Here is a 24150-nt window from a genome sequence, read left to right as displayed (position 1 = left end):
GTCCCTCCTGGGTCCGGGCAGCACCACTTTGATGCAATCTGCAACATTGCTTGAACCAAGGCTTGTTGGACGAATCCAGTGCCGAAACTCACCTACATCCAACATCTCCTCGTGGGACATCCATTGCATCATGCAGGAACCCGCAGCCATCTTCTGTGGGGCTTCTCTGTAGTCTTCTTCCAGCCGGAGACTCGTCTTTTGCACCATCTTCTAGGATGGCAGGGGATCCTGTCCTTCTTGGAATCTTCTGCGACTTCTGGGCTTGGTCTCCTCCCTTTATAGGTCTTCAGGTCCAGGAATCCACCATTTGTTGCTTGCAGTCTTGCTTGGTTCATGCAATAACTCTAATCACGACTTGTGGTGTCTCCAAAAGAAACTTGCAGTACTTTGCTCCTACTTTCATGGGCTCTGAATAGGGGGTATTTTACTCACCTTTGTGGTATTCTCACTCTCCCAGCGATTTTCTACACACTACACTTGTCTAGGGGGGAATTTGTGATTCGCATTCCACTTTCTTAGTATATGGTTTGTGTTGCCCCTAGACCCATTTACTCCTATGGCATTCTATAGCATTTCCTACTATGCCATGTCTAATTACTTACCTTATTTTGGTGTCTAGTGCATATATTGTGCATAATACTTACTTCCAGAAGGAGTATTGCCTGTAAGATATTTTTGGCCTTGCGTCACTAAAATAAACTACCTTTATTTTTGGTAACACTGAATATTGTCTTTACTTGTGAATAAGTACTGTGTAACTACAGTGGTATTGCAGGAGTTTTGCATGTCTCCTAGTTCAGCCTAAGCTGCTCTGCTACAGCTACCTCTATCAGCCTAAGCTGCTGGAACACTACATTTCAGTAATAAGGGATAACTGGACCTGGTGTAAGGTGTATGTATCAAAGGTACCCACTACAGACCAAGCCAGCCTCCTACAAGTGCCTCTAGTCAACCTGCAGTAAATGCAGTTGCCAACATCCAGATGGGGTCGGAGGTGTGGCCTGACCAGGTCACTGCCCTCACAGAAGCAACCTTAGTCACTGAGTTTGGGGTAGATTTATCCTATGCTGCCTGGCCAAGTAACATGAAAAAATACAGGCAGCACCCTGTGAATAATGGGGAGGAAACAGAAGCCTTGAGGGATACAGGGGCTAGTATCACCATGGTATCTCAGCACCTAGTTCCCTCATCTCAGTTCCGAGTAGGGAGGACTTGTCCTGTCACCAATGCGGACTATGAGACAAAGTTCCACCCCATGGCTATGGTAAACTTTGGATGGGGCGGTGTAGCAGGGCAGAAAGAAGTGATTGTGTCCTCATCCATCCCTGTAGATTGCCTACTTGGTAATGATCTGGAGCATTCCCCCTGGGCTGAGGTAGAGCTAAAGACTTATGCAGCAATGTTTGGGATTCCTGAGTGGGCTTGTGTCAAGACTAAGGCACAGAGCAAACTTCAGAGAGAAAAAGGAGAGCTGGATCCCGAAATAGTGGACCAGCCACCAAAGAGAAAAGGCAAGAAGACTGGGGGACCAGCTTCAAAACAGATCCCATGACAGGACCCCTCTTCTCAGGAGGAAGAGCCACCCACCTTAGGGGGAACTGAGCCTGAAGAGCTTGGGCCTTACCACCCAGAGCTCTTGGGCCCAGGGGAACCCTCTAGGGAAGATCTGTGATGCGGACAAAGTGTCCCACTCTTGAAGGCCCGAGACAGCAAGCTGCTCAGGAGGAGCTAGGAAATGTCAGTGGTACCCACAGGGTCTACCGGGAGGGGGGGGCTCCCGTTCACTGAGGCCAGAGGCCTCAAGCCTGGTGCAACCAGGAGGGTGATAATGCCACAGACGTTCAGGGACTTCCTTCTTACTTTAGTCCAGGACATCTCCCTAGCAGGGTACCTGGGCCAGAATAAGACATGGAGTAGGTTGGTTAACCATTTCTACTGGCCAGGTATGTCTAAAAAAGTGAAGGAAGTTTGTCAGTTCCGACCATCCTGCCATGCCTGTTGCAAGGCAGGTGGGCACTTAAAGGTCCCCTTAATTCCACTACTTGTGGTTGGGGTTTCCTGTGAAAGGTTAGGGGTTGACATTGTTGGCCCCTGAAGGAGGCTGGCCTGGTTTGTAGTGGGTACCTATGGTACTTACACCTTATACCAGGTCCAGTTATCCCTTATTAGTGAAATGTAGGTAGTGTCTACAAGCCAGGCTCTCTAGAGGTACCAGTGGATGAGCAGCCAAGGCTTATCTAGGAGACATGCAAAGCTCATGCAATACCGCTGCAGTCACACAGCACTTACACACATGAACGAAAATACTCAGTGTTACAAAAATAAAGGTAGTTTATTTTGGTGACAAACACCAAAAATACCATAAAGACTATACCCCCTTAAGAGGTAAGTAATATACAAATTATATACACTAGTATGCAGAAAGAGGCTTACAAACAGTTAGACAACAGTGCAATTAGTGAAAATCACAATAGTTAAAAATAGGCCAGGGGGAGCACAAACCATATACTAAGAAAGTGGAATGCGAAAGTCGGTCTCCCACCTAGGCAAGTGTAAAGTGTAGAGGGGAGCTGGGAGTACTAGAAAACCCCAAAGGTAAGAACTAGAACCCACCCCAGAGACCAGTAAAGCAGGAGTAAAACACAGTAACTTTCCTAGAACACACACAGAAATGAAAAGAATTATGCAAAACCGATAAGAAACTGCAAGACACCAATATTGGATTCCTGGACAAGAAGACCTGTGGAAGAAGGGGATCAAGTCCAAGAAGGACAGAGGACCTAACCCGGGACAGCTAACCCGGATGAAGGTGCAAAAGAAGAGTCAGTACGGCACCCAAGAAGACAGAGTGGGGTTCCTGGTTGATGCAAGTGAAATCCCACGCTGGATGGAGGATTGCAGTCTGGTTTGCATCGCTGGAATCTGCCAACAAGCCTTGGTACACGCAAAGCTCGCGGTTAGTGGAAAAGGACCAGATGGACTCTACCCAGGAGGTGAGTCAGAGGGGGCTCTCAGCGACTCAGAGAGCCCACAGAGGACCAAGCACAGCACAGGGACAAGGAAGGTGCAGAAGAGGACCACGCAGCACAACGACAAAGGCTCCCACATCACCGGAGAACAACTGAGGAAGCTCGGTGTCGCAGGATAGCGTGATGGGGCCAGAGCACCAAGAACTTCGTGGAAGGATGACAACAAGCCTTGGCAGCTGCAAAACATGGGGTGCACTGGGGGTACTGTCTTGCGTGAGGAGGCAAGTTCTTAACTCCACCAAAGTTAGACAGGTGGACGTGAGGACAGTACGGACCACTTCAGTCCACCACCCGTGATGCAGGATCCACGCAGCTCAGCAGGAGAGGGAATTCCAAGGCGCAGGTCGTCATTGCAGTTTGGTGCCTGCAGAAGCAGGGGAGTGACTCTTCACCCCAAGGGAGATTCCTTCTTCCTTCTTATGCAGGCTGAAGACAGGCTGTCCTCAGAGGATGCACAACCGGGAAACAGTTGCAGTTGCTGGCAGGAGCTGGAGATACAATGTTGCAGAAGGCGTCTTGCTTCTTTGTTGCAGTTTGTAGAGTTCTTGGAGGGTCCAGATGATTTTTCTTCAGTGACAAGTCGAAGAGGAGGATGCAGAGCATTCCTGCTGGAGTCTTGCAATGCAAATCCGAGGAACCACCCGACGGAGAGACCCTAAATAGCCCTAAAATGGGGATTGGTCAGCTAACCAGGTAAGCACCTATCTGGGGAGGGCTCTGATGTCACCTGCTGGCACTTGACACTCAGATGCTCCCAGAGTTCCCTGCCAACCTTGAACCCAAGATGGCAAAACCCAGGGACCCCCTGGAGGAGCTCTGAGCACCACCCCGGGGGAAGTGATGGACGGGGGAGTGGCCACTCCACTTTCCTTTGTCCTTGACTCAATTATTGTTTACTGTCCACCCCGGTATTTCTAACACATTACTGTATTCGGTGTCAAAACATCCAGGGTCAGTATGGATGTTAGCAATTCAAGCTACAATCAGGCATGAGATACATCTGTGTATCCAATATCCCTTCATAAAGAGAAATGCCTGCAAGATAGCCCTACCCAAGCTGCAATGTCATGTAAACACTCACCTAAATAAGCATTTGCAATGCAACGGGTCTCCTATTTGCTCGAGTTAGAGCTATTAGCGTTGTAAATTCCTAACCAGACTTTTCTTGACACGTAAATTGAAAGAAAGAAAAACCGAGCACGATCGTGCTATGTAAAACCCAGCGCAACCGCGATGCGTGGAAAATTAAAAGATAAAGCAGTGCAGAAACCAGGCTGAAAACATGGAGCCTCGTATGTTTTCAGTAGTTTACTGGTGCTGTGTAGGAGGGCATGCCTTCACTAATGAAAGCAAGCGGATTCTAAAAGGCTTGTGCGCTTTACCCTAAAGAGTGATGAGGCAGTGTGGTAGTTTGACCCTCCACACACACACACACACACACACCCCTCAACTTAAGTGTGGATTCTGCAAATCAAAGTTCAAATTTCAAATCCCTGTCTTGGCCTGTCAAGCCTCTGAGATCCATAAAAGAAGTACTACTGACTAGAGTAACAGTTTGTATTATTTAGGAGCCAATAGAGACTTCTAGGTAACAACTCCCCCCACAAAGAAGATGCAAAACTCTTGCTGAATATGCCTTTACAAATACACACTGCATTCAATTAGTCTTAAATATGTAAAACAGCTTTTCAACTGAGAATATGTTTACAACAGTTAAATTCAAACATCTGCAGTCCTTATGATAAAAGACAAAACATGCGATTGCGACAGTGCAATTCAAAAACATTCTTCCCTTTAAATTCTGTTTTTAAGTTCAGAAAATGCTTTCTAGAAATGTCACCTCGGTCAGCGTGTACAAAGTATTTCACAGCACTAAGCACTTATAAGCCATGCTCTTGCTCCAGGGGCTTAGGGGCAGATGGATGTGCAGGCAGTGGAACCGTGAATCCCAGGTTGTGGTCTTGGCTACTTGATAGCAAAATGAGTGCTCCTGGGCACAGTTTTAGATCTCCCAGAGATTTGCTTGCATTATCTCCCAAACTTGTCAGTGCTATAGAGAGTTTAGAGACTACTAAGCGCTATGAAAACGAGTTAAAGTTATTGGCGTTTAAACTCCTAACCGGACTTTTCTTGCCACGTAAACTAAAAATGAAAAGTAAAACAGTTTCACATAGTGCGGGCTTTTAACCCTTGATACTTTACTGATCTTTTTATTTGCTTTTAAAGGGGCCTGTTAGAGCCCGGTTGGGATTCTTTTTATTGATTAAAACCTGCTGCTTGGGGACGGCAGACTGGCTTCTACTTGCACCCGGCGCCACGCCCCCTATTTTAATCACATGGGCACTTCAGCCCTTTATAATCAGAAGATGGTGCGCCTAAGGCAAGCCCGTGAGCCCCCCGACCGGGACCAGGAACTTTGCAGGTCCCAGGCAAACGATTTATTATTCTGGTCCACAACTTCTGAATCTTAGGCCTAACTCCTGTAGAGGGAAGGAGGATATGTCCTTTCTTCCATTCCCCCTCAGGGCAAGTTGGAAATGTCAAGCCTGTACTAGGACTCCTGATTGCACACATTATTATGAGAGCCCGACGCACCCCTTTGAGACTGGCTCACAATATACTGGGCAGGATGCAAGCAGTAGTTCAGAGGTCCTTATTAAATGTGGTTTGATTAACGCTCGGTCACTCACTAAACACAGTCTTGAAATTGGGAAACTTTTCTAGATAGAAATTTGGATTGCCTATTCATAAGAGACTTGGGCTAAAGAGGACTCAGACCCTGACTTTGTAGCTGCTCTACCCACAGGATATGGAGCTGTAAGAGTGGGCAGACAGGATAAAAGGGGCGGAGGGGTGTAAATCCTTTTTAAAAATTCACTGAGCTTCAGCCTTGTTCCATTGGTAGCCAACCTAGATGTCTGCGAAGGTGCTTACTTCAAGGTTAAAATGGGAAATGAACCACATTTTGAAGGGCTATTGCTATATCACCCTCCTGGACCGAAGAAGTTCTTGGAAATTTGGGCCCAAATCATTGAACCCTTAACTCTGTTGGACCAGAACATTATTCTTGGTGACTTTAACTTCCATTTGGAAGACAGCGTGGATAAGGACACGTCCACTCTTTTAGACTTTATGTCAGGGTTGGGTTGGACTCAGATGGTTAGTCTTGGTACTCATCTAGCAGGCCATACTCTAGATGGTATTTTCACTACAACTAACACTCTCATAGTAGGAGAATGTAAGCAACTAGATTGGACTGATCACAGCACTATCTCATTTGAGATAATTCAGAAGGGCCGAAATATATCTTTTCTCCCTTATATTACGACTTACAGGAAATGGGATGAGATAAAAAGTGAAGATCTTTCTGCCATCCTAAAGGCTACTCAAAAGGGCATTTGGAAAAAACTGTCTCCCTTGTTTCTGATTTTAATACCTGGATTAAGAAGGCCATTGAATCAGTGGCCACTCTGAGGGCAGTTCATCGCACAGAGGGGACTAGAACTTCTGCCCCTTGGTTTTCTCCCAAACTGAAGACTCTCGAAAGGGATTGCAGAAGACAGGAAAGGAAATGGAAACTCTATCCTAGCCTGGCGGAAAGCATCAAACTGAGGGAAATTAGAAATCAATATAAAATCAGCCATTAGACAGGCCAAGAACGTTTATTTTTCTCAGAAAAGTCTAAAAGCTTCCAATTCCCCCCAAGAACTGTTTAAAATGGTGAAGACCCTCTCTGCTCCCTCAGTACCTCAAGGACTAGACAAATCACAATCTCTATGTGGTAGGATAGCTAGCTTCTTCAAGGACAAGATCATCAAAATCCATTCCGGATTTCAGGACTCTCAATCACTTATGAGAGTCCACGACTCCGGTCCCTACCCAGAGCGAAGGGAGCCTCCTACGCTGGAGAATTTTTCTCCACTAACTACAGAACAAATTAAGGTCCTTCTGCTAAGAATTCATTCACGGTCCCCTACCGACCCTTGCCCCACTAGGGTGCTACAGCGGTTTTGTGACTCGGTTTTAGGGCCATTGGAGAAGCTGTATGCTGAAGTGCTTGAGCGTGGCGAGTTTCCTTCGGAATGGAAGGTAGCGATAATTGTTCCTATAAAGAAAAAACCCATAGGTGACCCAGAGGACCTTAAAAATTTGCACCCAATCGCTCTTCTACCCACACTAGCACAGATGTTTGAGAAACACTTATATCAAGAGCTCACTTCCTACTTGACAACTCATGAGTGCCTTGATAGATCCCAACATGGGTTACGGAAACATCATAGCACGGAAACTGCCCTGTTGGCGACTACAGACTCAATCAGAAAACAGGTGGATACAGGAGGGGGTGCAATTCTAATCCTGCTGGATCGGTGGGCAGCCTTTGATACCATCTCGCCCCTTAGATTAACTGACCGTCTTTCTCCAGTTTGATTAAGAGGACCAGCCTTAAAGATACTTACATCTTTTTTCAATCTATCAATCAATCAATCCCTGCATTTGTAAAGCGCGCTACATAGCCGCGAGGGTCTCAAGGCGCTGGGGAGGGGGAGTGCTAGTGGTCGAAGAGCCAGGTCTTGAGGAGTCTTCTGAAGGCCAGCAGGTCCTGGGTCTGTCGTAGGATGGTGGGAAGAGTGATCCAGGTCTTGGCGGCGAGGTAGAAGGATCTGCCGCCGGCTGTGTTTTTTTCGGATGCGGGGAACTGTGGCGAGGGCGAGGTTGGCTGAACGGAGGCTTCGGTGGGGATGTGGAAGCGGAGTCGGTTGTTGAGGTAGGTGGGTCCGGTGTTGTGCAGTGCTTTGTGTGCGTGGATCAGGAGCTTGAAGGTGATCCTTTTGTTGACGGGGAGCCAGTGCAGGCCTCTCAGGTGGAGTGTGATGTGGCTGCGGCGGGGGACATCGAGGACGAGTCGGGCCGAGGCGTCCTGGATGCGTTGGAGTCGTCTCAGGAGCTTGTCTGTAGTTCCTGAGTAGAAGGCGTTCCCGTAGTCGAGTCTGTTGGTGATGAGGGCCTGGGTAACAGTTTTTCTCGTGTCGAGGGGGATCCATTTGAAGATCCTGCGGAGCATACGGAGGGTGCTGAAGTAGGACGCGGAGACGGCGTTGACCTGCCTGGTCATGGAGAGAGTGGAGTCGAGGATGACCCCCAGGTTGCGTGCGTGGTCCACCAAGAGTCGTCCCAGGCTGATGGGGTGGGTCCGAAAATGAGGACCTCCGTCTTGTCTGAGTTCAGCTTCAGTCTGCTGTCCTTCATCCAGTCGGCTACAGCCTTCATTCCTCAGTGGAGGTTAGCTTTGGCGGTGTGGGGACCTTCGGTGAGGGTGGGTGTCGTCAGCGTAGGAGATGATGTTGAGGTTGTTTTGTCGTGCCATGTGGGCGAGGGGGGCCATGTAGATATTGAACAGTGTCAGGCTGAGGGAGGATCCCTCTGGGACGCCGCAGATGATCTCGGCGGTTTTGGAGCGGAAGGGTGGGAGGCGGACGCTCTGGGTTGTGCCGGAGAGGAAGGATGTGGTCCAGGCCAGGGCCTTCTTTTGGATACCGGCGTCATGGAGGAGTGCTGATAGGGTGCGGTGGCAGACCGTGTCAAAGGCTGCAGGTAGGTCCAGGAGGATGAGGATCAGGGTCCGGATGTCGTCAGTGGCGGCAATGAAGGCGGTCTCGGTGCTGTGGATACTGCGAAAACCAGATTGGGAAGGGTCCAGGATGTTGTTAACTTCGAGGTAGCGGGTCAGCTGTTTGTTGACAAGCTTCTCAGTCACTTTTGCGGGGAAAGGGAGCAGGGAGATGGGCCGGACGTTCTTGAGGTCCGCCTTGGGCTTCTTCAGAAGGGCGTTGATCTCGGCGTGCTTCCAGCTTTCTGGGAAGGTTCGGTCTCTAAGGAACAGTTGACTGTTTTCCGGAGGTGGGGCGCGATGGCTGCGCTGGCTTTGTTGAAGACGTGGTGAGGGCAGGGGTCCGATGGGAACCCGGAGTGGATGGAGTTCATGGTTTTGATGGTGTCTTCGTCGCTGACGCTGGACCAGGCGGTCAGGCGACTGGTGCGAGTGGTAGTCGCAGGGGTGGTGGACTCAGTGGTGGGTGCGGGAGCGTCGGGGTTGAAGCTGTCGTGGATGTCGGTGATCTTGCAGTGGAAGAAGGTGGCCAGGGAGTCGCACAGGTCTTGAGATGGAGGGATGTCGTTGGTGATGGAGCTAGGGTTGGAGAGTTCTTTCACGATGCTGAAGAGCTCTTTGGTGTTGTGTGCGTTGTTGTCTAGGTGGTCCTTGAAGGCGGTCTTCTTGGCAGTCCTGATGAGTTGGTGGTGTCTGCGGGTGGCGCTCTTGAGGGATGTGTGGTTGTCTGGTGTTCGGTCGTGGAGCCATTTCTTCTCCAGCTTCCGACAGGTGTGCTTGGAGATCCGGAGGTGAACCAGGAGGCTTTCTTGTTGGTGTGGTTGGTTGTAGAGGTCTTGAGAGGGGCGAGGGTGTTGGCGCAGTCGTTGATCCACTGTGTGAGGTTGGTCGCGGCGATGTCTGGGTTGGTAGGTGGTCTCAGGGCGAGGGCGGTAGTCAGTTGGTCCTCAGTGACCTTGCCCCAGCAGCGGCGTGGTAGCTGTTGGGTGCGGTGGTCTGTGGTGGGTTTTCTGAAGGTGAAGTGGACACATCTGTGGTCGGTCCAGTGTGGTTCGGTGGTGTGGTTGAAGGAGACGTGGGGGCTTGCGGAGAAGATGGGGTCGAGCATGTGTCCAGCGGCGTGAGTAGGTGTCGTTACGAGCTGTTTGAATCCGAGTTTGGCGAGATTGTCAATCAGGGCAGTGGAGTTGGCGTCGTTGTTGTTCTCGGGGTGGAAGTTCTGGTCCCCGAGGAGGATGTAGCCCGTGGAAGCGAGGGCGTGGGAGCTGATGAGGTCGGCGATGGTGTCACTGAACTGTGGGCGGGGTCCGGGAGGTCTGTAGATGAGAGTTCCTCTGAGGGTGGTGTTGGGGTCGGTGTGGATCTGGAAGTGCATGTGCTCGGCGGTGGTGAGGGTGTCATCGGTGTTCGTTGAGATTTTGATGGAGTCTTTGTGGATGATGGCGATTCCTCCTCCCACTCTGTTGGTGCGGTCTCTGCAGTAGATCTTGTAGCCCTGTGGGATGGCTATGGCGATGTCTGGTGCTGAGGTGGCGATGTCTGGTGCTGAGGTGGCGTTCAGCCAGGTCTCCGTCAGGAAGGCAACGTCGGGGGCTGTGGAGTCTAGGAGGTCCCAAAGTTCAATGGCGTGCTTGCGAGCGGAGCGGGTGTTGAGGAGGATGCAGCGGAGGCGGTTGGGTTCTCTGGCTGGTGGTATGGAGGGTTGGATGCTGGTGAATCTGCAGTTCCGGCAGGTGAAAGGCCCCTGGGTGTGTTTCGGGGTGGCCCGGTAGCAGGGGTGGTCTCGTCTGGTGTTGAGTGCGTGGAGGGTGCTTGCGCCGTAGTGCAGTCTGGCATTGCGGGGGTGCGGGTTCCAGGGGTTCTGGTGCTGGGTGCGGTCCGGGCACAGGCGGGCTTGCCTTAGGCGCGCCAGCAGCGCACCCGCTGCGCGGCCTCCATATGAGGGCAGAGGGAGGGAGGAGGAGGTGGGAGCGGGGCGGCCAATGGGAGTGAAGGGGGCGGGCAGCAGGGGCTCAGCGGCAAGGGAAAAACCCGGGGAAAAAACAGCGGGAAAAGACGGCGGGAGAGGGACAACAGAGCACAGGGGTACAGAAAGCAAAACACAGGGGCACAGAATGAAAAAAACAAAGTGGCACAGAAGCCAAGCGCAGGGGTACAGAAAAAAGGGAGCGAGTAGTCAGGCGCCAAAAGCGGCAACGGAGGTTCAACCCACAGGGGGCTGCGTGGCAGATGGGGGGAGCGACCTGCCTGGTGACAGGGTCAAAGGTCGCTTTTCCAGGACAGGTCACTAGTAGTCAAATGTGGTGATCATAATTCGGATCCATTCCAGCTCCCCTGTGGAGTTCCTCAGGGTTCCGCTCTTAGCTCAACATTGTTTAATTTGTATGTTGCACCTTTAGTCGAACTGGTGCGTTCCTTTGGTTTTCAGGAATCCTCCTATGCGGAGGACACACAAATTATTGTCTCCTTTCAAGACAAGACGAAGGACATAGCTAAACAATTTCAGTCTTGAATGATAGAAGTAAATAATTAGATGGACAGTAACTGGCTTAAGTTGAATGGAGACAAAACTGAGGTCATTATCTTTGGGGCCAATTCATCTATTTGGGATTCAAACTGGTGGCCGGAGTCATGTGGGACACTAACGGTCCCCTTACCCGCAGTTAAAAACCTTGAAATTGTTTGTGACTATGCCTTAACCTTCGATACCCGGGTCAATAAAATCACCAATTCATGCATCTGGATCATTAAGATGCTGAAGAAAATCCTCCTTTTTATACCTCAGGATCGGAGAGCAACGGTAGTTTAGCCTTGATCGGTTCCAGACTGGACTACTGTAATGCTCTTTATCTTAACATCAATCAAGCATCACTTAATCAGCTACAACTTATTCAGAATCAAAGTGCGCGGCTGGTTCTAGGCCTAGATAAGTTCACATCCGCCAAAGATAGTTTGAATGAACTCCACTGGCTACCGATTAGGAAGTGCATTACTTTTAAAACATTGTGTTTGGCTCACAAGTCCCTTTATTTACAGGGTCCTCACTCACCTCTTCCATCAATTAAGTGGTACATACCTGGGCGGACCCTTCGATCAGCGGACCTCAAGTTAGCCTACGCTCCTAGGACGAAGAAAGTGAAATGGGGGGGGACAGAGCTTTCTCAACTGCAGCTGTTAAATTATGGAACTCTCTTCCCTTTAAACTTAGGAATACTCCCTTCCTTCTGCTTTTTCGCAAACAACTCAACACTTGGTTATTTCCGTCCTAATGAAGAGTGGCAGCAGAATTCTTGTTTTATCTCCGTAGCGCTTTGATACCTCTGGTAGAAATGTGCTTTATCAAAAACTCTATACATACATACATAAGCGAGCCAATGGCCGTCATAAGCACAAAGCAAACTCACAAAAGGTAACAGAACGCTCGCAGTGAAAGGTATCGGCAAAAGTGCAATTATTCATGTAACCAGCATAAGTGCAATTATCCATGTAACCAGCAAAAATGCAAATATCCATGTAAGAAAGTTGATGTCATGCAAAGCGCTCTACTAAAGCCCACCGAGATCGCTCTGCCTGCGAAATAAAGAGAAAAGATAGTGTAGAAACCATAAGGAAAACATGGAGCCTCGTATGCTTTCAGTAGTTGGCCGATGCGCTTGAGGTGGGCCAAACACTGGAAAAAGCATGACGTATGCATGTCTTTCACTGATTAAATCAAGCATATTTTAAAAGTCAAGCCCACGAACAAACCAAACTGATGGGCGGGACATGGGCGTGGTTACACGCCCATAGAGAGATTACAACAGGGACAGTGCGCTTCGCGCTTGAGTCTAAAAAGCAGTAAGGAGAAAAACAGTAGACAAAAAGAAGGAGGTTTTGTAAATCCAAACCCAAACAATCGCCACAAATGTTCAAATCAAAGTATCAGTCTCTAATACAGGCACTTCAGCCCCCCTCTACTTCCTACTGTACCAAACAGCAATAAACCAGAATGGACCCATATGATTGGGCTTTTTAACCCACAGGCATTCCTCTATGAGCCTGGCAGGAAAAGGTCCACATAAGGAAAGAACTGCATTGACTGACATGGGGCGAGCTCACCGCTTACTCCTCAAGAATCCTTTCCAACAATTCTCAAAGAGGAAAGGGTTTGAAGGGAACGCCTTTCTTTTTGACAGTGAGTCACCACCCACAACTTTGGGGTCAGTAACTTTTCAATAGTTTATGATCCAAATTCCTTTTGCAAACCACAGATAGGTCTGATAGGTTTGTGCCCAAGACTTGTCCCTTACAAATTTTGAATCAGTATCCATTTGTAAACACATTTTAGGAGTTTGTAAAATTTAACTGACTCCTAAAATGGGATTTGTGCGTTTGCAGAAAAGTTTTTATGGGAGAAAAATTCAAATTGGACTGCTTGTGAATGTAAAACATTTAGTACATCTGGCCATAGACATGGAGATACATTATTCTTTGATTTTGTTGGCCTTGGCCTTTCCCGATACCGCCCCGTTTACTGCACTGAACAGATCATGCTTACTTCATACATCCTATACCCTACATTCCTTAAGATTAATAACCTCATGTAACATAAAATGCGTGAACCTGCGATAGATCAAACAAATGAACAATAGTGGAGGGAAAATTCAGGTCGATCAACAACTGTAACTTCCTTAAGGGCAATTCAGATCTGCTTTGTATCAGAGAAATAGATGAATCTCTCAAAGGGACTCGCTTGAGCAGTAAAACTTGCAGAAATATCTGCGCTCAGGAAGGATCGAAGAAGAAGCCAAAACTACAGGACATTGCCCTGATGGGTTTCACAAACTCATGGGGAATATCAGAGAAGATGCTAAATAATTTAATGTAGCTAACTGGGAAACGAGTGGAAATATGGCCCCCAAAAATCATAAGTGGTCTGTCAGATGACCATTCAGGTGAAACTTACTCACTTTAGCTACTGGTAGTTCTGGACAGTGCAGGGGGAAGCAACATTGCAAAAAACATCACAATTTTTTTCATCAGGCTGCATGGTACCTGTTGCTGCCAGGAGATGTAGGCACAATTAGAACTAGTTGTAGATGAGTAAATAAAAACAGAAAATGGTGACCAAACTTCACTTAGTATAACGGCTGTCTGTATTGAGAGCTCCATCAAGTGTTCTGCACATCAGGCTGACTGAAATTAAATCAAGATTGGTAATTACATCATAAATATTTGCATTTTACCAGGACGCAACCGGAAGAAGCAGTAGAAGTAGAAGGACTGGTATAGCACATAAAACTCTCTGTAAGTCCTTCGGAATACTACACAGAGATAATCTGTGGCAACTTTAATAGCCTACGTGGGAAGGGTATGCCCAGACGTGGGTCCCGTGCTTCCCATGCCACTGGAGTCAAGCTAGCCTGGCTGATTAGGGGTGAAACCCCGAAACCGGTCCCAGGATGCTTGTTTCCAGTCCAATGAAGACCTGGCCTGGCAGTTCGGACTGGACTGTTCCCATGGGAACAGGGTCAAGACTGGTTTGCATATGGCTGGGTCCTAACTAGAAAGGCATGGGAAGTAAAAAAACGATGGATTTAGGCCCAGATCTCTGTACTGGGGTGAATGTTTGACATTGTTCAGAACTCCATCCATCACTTGTTCGTTTTGCAACTTTAATAGCCCAGCCCCCACGTGGGCAAACAAGGTGCATTCGAGGAAGCATAATGATGCATCTCAGCACCAATATTACAACAGAGGAAACTGACTCCAGGGGAGAGAGGTTTCAATGCCTTGACATAGAACTGTGAATTGTGTTTTTGAACATGTGCACTTTGTCAGACTACCGTGCCTCTAAAACCTTTACGTCTTGAGAAAAGAAAATTTGACTGACTACATGTTAATTAACATTGAATAACAGAAGTGGGTGCTAGCCATGAAAGCAATAAGACTACTCAAGAACAATCACGATCCACTGTAGCCAGCCTGGATATAAACCTCCTAAACCTTGGCATCAAAGACTATACCTTTGAAACTGCCCAGCAGACAACCCAAGAGCAGTGAAACTGAGCTCAGAAATATAATAGAACTGGGACCCACTCCTAACAACTTAGATAATCTTTTGAGAAGATTTTTCAGGCCATCTTTAAAGCAAAGAAGGGCAACAACAAAACTGTCAGAGTCATTTGCAATACTTACAGCAAAGATGTGATCACTCTCGTGAACTGATAAATGAGTCAGGAGGGAAGTAAATGAAAAGCGCATCTGGCTAAAGGAGGTTCGGAGTATAAAGAATCGCCAGCTGTCGGTCGCTCTGGTCACATGGAATCATTCACAGACAAAAAATGCTTTTAAGAACTTAGGTAGAGTATGAAGAACATATACACTCAAAAGGCATGAAGGCCAAGAAAACTGCAACAAGCTAAAACCTACAACAGAGGAAAAAAACACAAGAATGTGTATTTTTTTGACTACTGTGGAGTGTTAGGAGGGTAATAAACAGAAGCATCATAGAGATGCAAACGCATGCAGCAGGTGTTACAAAAAGCTTTGTGCTGAAAGTAGTACGACTGCACATTCTGCCAAAGTGAAAGTGTACTGTAGGCTTTTTGGACTGGAAGCTATTCAATAAAGTACACCTAGGGCCAATTTTCTATCACCAATCAAGTGATAATGGACATAACCTTTTGCAACATTCAGGTCAAAAAGCATTTTTTGTCAACTCACTCATATTTAACTGATGTTATCGTTTCTGAACTGGTATTCACCATTCAGCTGTCTAAGAAACCAAATGGCTGTATTGAGATTAATGGCTCTGCCTGCTAGACTCCTCATTTGATGCAAGTCAACAGCTTCACACCCATGCATTGGCCACTGATGCGGGCTGTACAACCAGGTCCTCTGAAACACCCTCCGCAGTTTGTAAAAACAAAGCACACATATGCCTGAAATGAGCAGAATTGCGTACAACCTGAGAACCATGCTTACAAACTGCGAGTGAAACCGCCTCTAAGAAACTCACTCATACATTATACTTTCTTCAACAGTGCAAAATATTCAGGGAAGATCAGAAATAAATGCACCTCCGCTTTATATATAAATTGTCTCTAGCACTGTAAGACAATTACTTAACATGGGAATGTGCCCAGACACCCACAGGTGGTTAATCTATTGTAAATAGAAAGGTTAGCTTTTCTTACATATTTTGGCAACAAGCCTTGGACTTAAGCCACAACCTGTTTGAAAGACGCTTCTGTAACTCCAATTAGTCCCCACCTTGTTTAACAAGGAGCACCGCTTGCGTTTGAACCCTTAATGGTGGATAAAGGTTGTACCATTTACCTTTTACCACACTGAACCAAATTCGTCTCAGAGTCTCACTGTCTTTATGCTACACAACATGCATGTAAATATAGTAACTCTATGCTGTATTGGACTTCAGGCCCTGTACCACCAATTGTGTTTTTTTAAATGATCTAAAGGTTTATGGAGTAATGAGCAAAGCATAATATGGGTGATCTCATCGTTGATGTAATTTAACATGTCACGCATGATGTAACATAATCAGTGCATGGCAGGGCCACAAATTATAGTTAGATCCCTGAAATATAACTAGTGAATTTCAGAGGCTTTTCACTTTTTAAATGTTAGTTCTTGTGTGCCATCATCTTCTACATGGAACGTCACTTTCACCTTTGTTTTTTGAGTGAATTTCTGTTTTTGTATCATAATCTACTCGTAGCATGTGTAATTCTATCTTCGGGTAGGGAGCCCCGCTGCTACTGGTGTACATCCATATGCAGTAGCGGACTGTGCAGAAGGCCTTGGACATGACCAGATGCTGTGCCTAACTCTAAGGAATGATTCCACCTGTGCCCTCCACATGCAGAGTAGACTGGACATAGAGTTTTACCTCTGGATAATCCATCTTTGTCTGTGCTTTTTGTACACTTCTTTGGTTTGATTTTTTGCGCTTTTTTGTAGTTTTGAACTACTGTTTTTTTTTTTTTTTTTACTTTTTAGGTTTGTATTTTGGAACTTTTTCAATTTGTTATTAAAAAAGTAAAGCTTTGCAACCAAGTCCACCTGCACATAGCTGGACTAAGGGGGAGGTGGGTGCAGGGTCTGTTTGCATGACAGGCCCTGCACCCAACCCCTGCTGACATGGCCAACAGCCTTGGGATTTGGTTGTTCTGTGACATGTTGGTTGCAAGGCCTTACTTGGCCAAAGAGATCTGCCTCCATCTTGTACCATACTGGCCTGACCTTACTATTGTTCCACTCTCAGTGGTAGAATTTCAAACTACTTCAAGCTTAAATTATCTCCTCTTCTAAAAAACAAATGCTGCAAGAAAGGGCGATCCTGGTGGGTGTCGATATTGCAGACTCTCTGAAAGTCCCCGCTGTCCCTGAATATCTGTGCTGATGAAAAAGGTAGAACACATCACCAGACACAGAAATTGGGGGAGAAACAGGTAAGGGAGTGTGAGAGAGAAATCCTGGATTTGAGCCAATTTCTGGGGGGTTTCTGCTTCAAGAGATGGCACCACTCTTTCTGGGTGTTACGTAGATCTGACCTGCTGGAAAACAGGGAGCATACGGTAAGTATAATGTTACCAGCGGAGCAGCAAGGAACAAATAACAAATAAAACAAACCCTACCTGTTGGAGCCATGTATGGTGCTATGATGAGCTGGGGGTAGACCTGGAATCCGGTAAGACCTCTGGGCTATGGTGAGCATTCACTGCTACGACTCTGCAAATATATTAGACAAGAGGCAGCACAATCAAAAACACAAGGAGCGAAAGGGACCCATAAAAAGAAAAACAAAAAATAGTTAAGGCATACATAAATGGTAAGAACTATAGCAAGAATCGGAAATCCAATACGATCATGCATCACGGTGCTAGACACAAGACTAAGTTCCTCTGGAGTCTAACTACTGCTCTGTCATTCTTGTCTGGCGAATTACCCCAACCGAGGAAGTGAGTATAAGTGAACCACTGATAGTTAGCTGTCTAGTGTACCCTCCTAGTCCTCCGTGATCTTTACTTTCAGCTCCTCCAGCACCTGAATAGTTGACTTCTAGACTGAATCCTGACAAATCTTAAGTTCTGAGAAGTCTCTGGTCCACCATTTCTTAACAAAGTCTTTCAAAACTGTGTTCATAACCAGCTTAGTTTGTCAACAACGGAAATCTTCTCGCCGAGCTCCAGTTTGGTTTTAGGGCTGGCTAAATTACTAATGATGCTCTTTGTCTTTGGAATAAATGAGACACCTGCCTGCTAATTTTACTTGATCCACGGTGCTGGCCATGGTATAAAATACAATATATTTATTCACATGTTTAAAGGTTAACAGAACCATCGAAGACAGAGTACTGGATTCATTTAAATCTTAACTCACAAATTGCATCTGATTGATGGAAATAAACAGCTCTCTCTCCAAACCATCCCGGTCCCACAAGCAGTTCCCAAAGGTTCAGTCTTGGCTTCCACACACTTCAGTCTGGACCATAAACATCTGATCTCAAAGAGTCTGACATACATTACCATTGGTGTGCTGATGACATGCAGATCTACTTGAAGGTTTCTTGTCTTGCTCATATCTCCTCACTGGTATTGACTCCTAGACAACTGCTTGTATCTCTGCTATCTCCTCACTGGTATTGACTCTTAGACAACTGCTTGTCTTTCTGCTATCTCCTCACTGGTACTGACTCTTAGACAACTGCTTGTCTTTCTGCTACCTCCTCACTGGTATTGACTACTAGACAATTGCTTGTCTCTCTGCTATCTCCTCACTGGTATTGACTCTGAGACAACTGCTTGTCTCTCTGCTATCTCCTCACTGGTACTGACTCTTAGACAACTGCTTGTCTTTCTGCTACCTTCTCACTGGTATTGACTCTTGGACAACTGCTCGTCTTTCTGCTATCTCCTCACTGGTACTGACTCCTAGACAACTGCTTGTCTTTCTGCTATCTCCTCACTGGTATTGACTCCTAGACAATTGCTTGTCTCTCTGCTATCTCCTCACTGGTATTGACTACGAGACATACATTACCATTGGTGTGCTGATGACATGCAGCTCTACTTGAAGGTTTCTTGTCTTGCTCATATCTCTTCACTGGTATTGACTTCTAGACAATTGCTTGTCTCTCTGCTATCTCCTCACTGGTATTGACTCTGAGACAACTGCTTGTCTGTCTGCTATCTCCTCACTGGCATTGACTCTTGGACAACTGCTTGTCTTTCTGCTACCTCCTCACTGGTATTGACCCTTGGACAACTGCTTGTATCTCTGCTATCTCCTCACTGGTATTGACTCTTAGACAACTGCTTGTCTTTCTGCTACCTCCTCACTGGCATTGACTCTTAGACAACTGCTTGTCTTTCTGCTACCTCCTCACTGGTATTGACCCTTGGACAACTGCTTGTCTTTCTGCTATCTCCTCACTGGTATTGACTCTGAGACAACTGCTTGTCTTTCTGCTATCTCCTCACTGGTATTGACTCTTAGACAACTGCTTGTCTTTCTGCTACCTCCTCACTGGTACTGACTCAGAGACAACTGCTTGTATCTCTGCTATCTCCTCACTGGTATTGACCCTTGGACAACTGCTTGTCTTTCTGCTATCTCCTCACTGGTATTGACTCTTAGACAACTGCTTGTCTCTCTGCTACCTCCTCGCTGGTATTGACTCTGCTTGTCTTTCTGCTATCTCCTCACTGGTATTGACTCTTAGACAACTGCTTGTCTTTCTGCTACCTCCTCATGCTCGTCTTTCTGCTACCTCCTCGCTGGTATTGACTCTTAGACAACTGCTTGTCTTTTTGCTATCTCCTCAGTGGTATTGACTCTTAGACAACTGCTTGTCTTTCTGCTATCTCCTCGCTGGTATTGACTCTTAAACAACTGCTTGTCTTTCTGCTATCTCCTCACTGGTATTGACTCTTAGACAACTGCTTGTCTTTCTGCTACCTCCTCGCTGGTATTGACTCTTGGACAACTGGTTGTCTTTCTGCTACCTGCTCGCTGGTATTGACTCTTAGACAACTGCTTGTCTTTCTGCTATCTCCTCACTGGTATTGACTCTTAGACAACTGCTTGTCTTTCTGCTATCCCCTCACTGGTATTGACTCTGAGACAACTGCTTGCCTCTCTGCTATCTCCTCATTGGTATTGACTCTTAGAAAACTGCTATTTACCTCCTTTTCAATTGTAACGCAGCTTCATATTTATATATCTTGCACCATGTTCCAAAAATGGCTGGACTCCACTAAGATCTGAAACTGAAAGCTCTCAGTCACTTGGATTCATTCTTGACCATTCACTCACTCTTCACAAACACATCAATATGGCTCCGAATGAAAATCATCAGCTCAGACTTGCAAAAGGGTGAATCAGGTTTTTGTTACTGGAAAACAAAGAGGAAGTAGTAGTTCAAACCTTAGTATACTCTCCAGACTGGACAATAGGAATGTTAACTTTTCTCGTGTTCCTGAAACTCATCTCGCCCTTCTCAAAGCTGCAATGTTGCAGCAGCGCCTGCTCCGGGGACTTGACCACTTTGCTCACACTATTCCTGTTTTGCACTGTCTGACTTTGCTCCTGGTTGAAGTCACATCTACAAATAAACTCACTTGCTTAGTGTACACACTCCTCCCCTCAGACCACTCTCACTACTTGGTCAAAAAGTTGTGAATCTCACAAGGTTCCCATCAGCCCCGAATCTCAAACACTCTATTACTTGAAATCCAGTCACGTAAAATACCTTGAATCAGCCTTTTTTAGCTGTGCACCCAAAGCCAAGCGCTCTATCCCACCTCCATTCTGACTGCTACTGCTCTACCTGCATTAAAAATAAAATATCAAATAATTCCTACTCCTTCTTTCCTGTAACTCATCTCTTGTTTGAATTCCAGTGAGGTGTTTTGTATTTCACCCACTGCTCTGAGGGTTGTACACATTTGCTGATGTCTGTTTTTTGTTGTTCGGTTGCTGATATTTTTATCTGTATTCTTACCTTGGACGCTTAATCCTGGGGATAATGCCTATCTTGATATACTTTTATAGTGTTCTTTGTAAAGCGCTGCAATGCTGCTGGACTTTGTATAAGCTACATAAAAAAAATCAATCAAAACGAAAACCCTTGTTACATTGTAGAAGGTAAAATGAAAGAGATTGGCTAAACAACAAGCTATAACCAGGACTGTCAATTGGCATAAAGTGTTAGATGAATTAATAAAGTATAACAAAGCCCTGATTTATGAGACAGATATTGTAAAGAACTCAGTGAGAACCATCAGATCAGTGTTTCGGTGATGTAGCAATAGGCTGGTTACACACACAAAAGGCTTCCATTCATGAACTGTTTTTTTTTTAGTACCCAAAGCTTGATGGGCCATCGTGGGCAGGATGGGAGGGAGGAGATGACACCCCTGAATGAGCTGTGTCCTGTCCCAACTCAAAGGGCTGCACTCCCGATCCCCGTAAGGCTGAGCCAGGGCAGGAAGGTAGGACCTCTGTGCACTGCAAAGACCCTTCTCTGAAGTCTTCCCCACTTTAAAGGCAGAACTAGGTGTAAGTACTGGATCTCTGACACCGCCACTGCAGTACACTTCTGGACTTGTGGATTCTCTGCTAGGAAGGACTGCTGTGCTGCTACAGGGACTGCTGCTCTATAAGGAACTGCTGGCCTGCTGTGATTACCTGCTGCCTGTTGTCGTCTTGTCAGGGGAAGGAGAACTGGAGGTGCAACTATCGAAGGTTCATCTCCCTGCACAGCAAGCATCGCGACTTGTGAACCCCAGGCCCAGCCTGCCCATCTGCGACGCCCAGGGAGCTCTTAGCACCTGCAGACCAGCAGCAATGCTCTCGTTGCCTGCAGCGAACGTCTTCCCCACAAATTGGACTTTTGACACAGCTCTTGAGAAGGTAAAACTCCAGTGAGACTAACCTGAAACTGTATCCGAACCGCACTGCATCGCCGTTGGCTTGAACTGCTGGCTTTGACCTAGTTCAGCAAGACCAGGTGGCCACGGTTGGCTTCTAGGCGCTATACTGCATTTTATTCTTTAAAAATTCATAACCCTAGTTCAACGGTTTTCGTGCGGTGGTTTCACTCTTTGAAGTGTTGCACAAACACTTAACACGTTGCCTTGTAAGTTGCGCTTGACTGCTCTGTGCTAAGCTACCAGAGGGTGAAGACAGGCCAACCTCGGCTCCTAGCTGCACCTGCGATACAATGTGCGCCCCCCTGGGGTGAAGCCACCCCCCCCCCCCCCCCGTGACAGGAAGCGCCTCGGGTACAGCCCATGGATGAATGGTGTAATGTCCTCTGACTCTTCCTCTCAGTCACACCCCCCTCTCCCCCAGATACAGGTGTACAGTACTCACGCACCGAGCAGCGCGGGGGCGGCACTGGGGGCGTCGGCGGGGCGGGGGCGACGGGAATGGGGAATAACACTGTCAGCGGTCCCAGCGCCTTCCTCCTGTCTCTGCGCCACCTGACGCGAACCGGAAGCAGTGCGGGGGTCGACCAGGCAGATCCAGGAAGAGGAACCGGAAATAGTGCGGAGGTCAGGCAGATGGAAGGAATGGCGACCGGAAGCAGTGCAGGCGGCAAGCAGAGAAATGCGTGAAGAGGAACCGGAAGTTTTGCCGAGGTCAGGCTGGAGCAGGAAGAGGAGCCGGAAGCTACGCGGAGGTCAGGCAAGGAGACACAGGAAGAGGAGCCGGAAGGTACGCGGAGGTCAGGCAAGGAGACACAGGAAGAGGAGCCGGAAGCTACGCGGAGGTCAGGCAGGGAGACACAGGAAGAGGAGCCGGAAGGTACGCGGAGGTCAGGCAAGGAGACACAGGAAGAGGAGCCGGAAGCTACGCGGAGGTCAGGCAGGGAGACACAGGAAGAGGAAGTCGTGCACAGAGCTGGTTTTTACACCGTACGCGGAGCGGAGACCCCAGCAGCGCCCCCGGGGTCCTCGGCCCGCAGAGGCCGCGCCGGGGCTGGCAGCAGTAACGGAGCCCCGCGCCTGACGGGTGCCTCCAGCTGATCTCATCACCCAGTAGGGCCCAGCCCTCGTCTGCAAGGCGAGGTAGCTGTCAGCTCTCTAGAAAGGTCTCTTCCTGCTCGACATTGGCACCATTTGCGAGGTGTATAGTGTTTGGTAAAAGGCCAGTGGGCGGGTGAGGATCGCGCCGCTTCTAATGGACACAGCTGCGCCGCCAGTAAACATCCAGCATTTCCCCTGCGTTGTGGCCTTTCAGTCGCAGTTGTGCGTTTTCAGCTTGTGATGTGAATAGTTGGTTGAGAGCCACTTCAACCCGTTGTAAACGACGGCAGACGGGCAGTGTGGGCTAGTTGTGTACCGGCGGGCGAGGGATGCAATGTCGCCTCCTCAGCTGCCCATAGCATCCTTCGGGGTGTAACCGAGCCTTATGTTCTTCTAGATAGATGGAGATGTGCGCAGTACGGTCGCGCCACACTGGCGGGCGCCAAGGTTTACGTCTCTCGGTGATAAGACCCAGATCCACTGACAGTATAAAAGGAGCATGGTCGGAAAGGGCAGCTGCTAGGATACAACAGTCCCGGACTGTGTACCAACGAAAGAAATGTATCCTCCCTGAGCCAGGTGAGCGCTTCGCCAGTGATCCACCAGACCGTGCTCTCAAGGCCTCTGGGTTGTTGCCCACATCTCGGGGGCCTTTCCTGTGAAACACTGCATCCCGGGCAAGATTCCAGGTGCCCCCAATTAAATATTGAGAGGTTCCGATCTCAATGAGAAGGCAACTGAGTTGGAGGGAAAAGGAGCGTTTGATGCCCGTGGGTGCTTCTACAGAAACAATGCAGAGCGAACAGTCCCCGACCTTCAGTTTTGCAAAGGCAAATCTATTCGCGTCAGACCCGGATTCGACAATTGTGACGGGCAGAGTTTTACAGAACAATAGTGCAACCATGCATTTCCTGGCTGTACCGCTTCCTGATTCCAATGGGTTTGGACAACTTCTGTGGTTCACCCTTCCCACCCAATCACAAGGTAGTTTAGCAGATTCAAAATCATCTAGGTATTTCTCCTGCAATAGGGCCACACCTGCCAACTTTGACTGGAGGTAGGAGAACACCTTCTTGCATTTCATGTAGTGTGTTAGTTGATCAACATTCCAAGACAGCACACAGAGTGAATGAGGGCATAGGAGGCTGGGCTGGTCATTCCCATGATGCAGAGGTGTGCTGTGGGGAGGATCAGAGTGAGGGAAGGAGAAGGGGGTGAAGCATTTAGTCAACGGAGGAGAGAACAGGTGCCGAGAGGTGGGGGTGGAGGTTCCCACGGGCGCAGTCTGGGTGTGGGAGTAAGGCCACAGTGGGTGTGTAGAGGGAGATGAGTGTGAAGTATGCACATTTATAATATATCAGCATTGTGGAGAGGGGAGGGTAAAGAGAAGTGCCTGGTGGTGTATGGAGAACGAGGGTGAGGGAATAGAGCAGGAAAGAGAAAAAGAAAAGAGAGCATGGGCAATAAGGGTAATGGG

The 24150-nt window shown here is 47.7% G+C and overlaps 1 protein-coding gene across 5 annotated transcripts in view; it reads right to left on the bottom strand.

Moving 5' to 3' along the window:
* LOC138293758 (oocyte zinc finger protein XlCOF6-like) overlaps positions 1-22150 on the bottom strand; it is a 44528-nt gene extending 22378 nt beyond the window's left edge. The window contains exons 1-3 of one of the 5 annotated variants that reach the window (XM_069233099.1): positions 22022-22132; positions 20645-20737; positions 17277-17370 (exon numbers count right to left, since the gene is read on the bottom strand). The gene's annotated coding sequence lies outside the window, so the exon portion shown is untranslated. Of the gene's footprint in view, positions 1-15689; positions 17196-17276; positions 17371-20644; positions 20738-22021 lie in introns of those variants that run through there. The other 4 variants (XR_011203100.1, XR_011203101.1, XM_069233098.1 and 1 more) reach the window with 4 other exon arrangements.
* Positions 22151-24150: the final 2000 nt, after the last annotated feature.

The sequence above is a fragment of the Pleurodeles waltl genome, chromosome 4_2, assembly GCF_031143425.1.
Source record: "Pleurodeles waltl isolate 20211129_DDA chromosome 4_2, aPleWal1.hap1.20221129, whole genome shotgun sequence".
NCBI classification, from domain to species: domain Eukaryota; kingdom Metazoa; phylum Chordata; class Amphibia; order Caudata; family Salamandridae; genus Pleurodeles; species Pleurodeles waltl.
The sequence above is the reverse complement of the archived record's forward strand: the minus strand, read 5'-3'. Positions and strand labels throughout refer to the sequence as shown.